The sequence below is a fragment of the Salvelinus sp. IW2-2015 genome, linkage group LG8 (assembly GCF_002910315.2).
Source record: "Salvelinus sp. IW2-2015 linkage group LG8, ASM291031v2, whole genome shotgun sequence".
Classification (NCBI taxonomy): domain Eukaryota; kingdom Metazoa; phylum Chordata; class Actinopteri; order Salmoniformes; family Salmonidae; genus Salvelinus; species Salvelinus sp. IW2-2015.
The window spans coordinates 34,287,502-34,288,754 of record NC_036848.1 but is presented as its reverse complement, the minus strand read 5'-3'; the positions used below and the strand labels follow the sequence as shown (position 1 = coordinate 34,288,754).

General features: G+C 40.1%; 1 non-coding gene across 1 annotated transcript; it reads right to left on the bottom strand.

Moving 5' to 3' along the window:
* Window positions 1-440: 440 nt before the first annotated feature.
* On the bottom strand, window positions 441-514 carry trnat-ugu (transfer RNA threonine (anticodon UGU)). The gene has a single exon. It is a non-coding gene; the product is annotated as a tRNA-Thr (tRNA).
* Window positions 515-1,253: the final 739 nt, after the last annotated feature.

The window sequence follows — 1,253 nt, the reverse complement described above, 5'->3', positions numbered from 1 at the left end:
AGCTTTCCCCGATACCTCAATAAATAAATATTTCGATGTCCACTCTTGTTGGAACACCCTACATTCATTGTCTACTATCCTTTTCTTTGAAATCTTTAACAAATATTTTACTAATCGCAAATTCTTTATGTGATCTGAGCATGATTCCGCGGGCCATATTGAATCAGGTCGCCCAGGCCTGAATTAGGGGATTGTTAGTCAGTGTTCCAGCTTGCAAGCCGTGAGGTTGGGGGTTTTGTTTGGTGGCCATGAGGCCTTTTATTTGGTTTTGAGTCTTTAGTTTGGGCATGCCTATTTGTAGTTTTCTGTTTTGTATGTTTATTTTCAACACCATGTGAACAACTAATAATTGACATTTTTAGTAATTTAGCAAATTCTCTTATCCAGAGCAAGTTACAGTTGTGACTGCATACATTTTCCAACTTTTTTTTTCTCATACTAGTCCCCTGTGGGAATTGAACCCACGGCACTGGCGTTACAAGCACCATGCTCTACCAACTGAGCTACACGGGATTATAATCCGCTTGGACTGGCCGATCAAGAGGTCAAGACGGTGCTGGCCCTGAACTCAGTAAATTGTTGTCTCCTGTGCATCTAACACGGTCCTCAAATGCTGATTTCTCACATAAATGCACAAATCCATACAGGTTACAGACCATGTAACTAGGCCTAGGACCCCTAGATAAAGAGAGTACAATAATATCCGTAGGCTAGTTATGGGTTTTGTAACTTAATGTAAATGTTATGTATTTTCAGAAAGCTCCTCTCATTCTGCAAACACAATAAAACTCTCAACTTGAAGGCAAACATATATTGATTTTCAGATTTTCCGCATGCATGAACATGACACACACACAGACACACACACACACACACACTGTTACTGCCCCGAGTCTTGGAAAACTGCCAAATTGTGAAGACATAGGCGAGAGAGCTAGAGAAAGGAAGTGAGAAAGAAAGTGAGAGAGAGGAGGAGGTGTTAGTTACGAGCTGTGATCTAATCACAAGGGAGTAATACACTTATCTATCTCCTCTCTCCTTTTTCCTATCTTTTCCCTCATTCATTCCATCTTTCTTCCTCCCCATCTCTCCTTTCTCTTACCCTCCTACTTTCCTCTTTGTATTGTGGTCCACCTATGTGCTGATGTCTGACAAGTGTGTACATACAGTGCATTCGGTAAGTATTCAGACCCCTTGACTTTTTCTACATTTTGTTACATTACAGCCTTATTCTAAAATAGATTTTTTTTTTT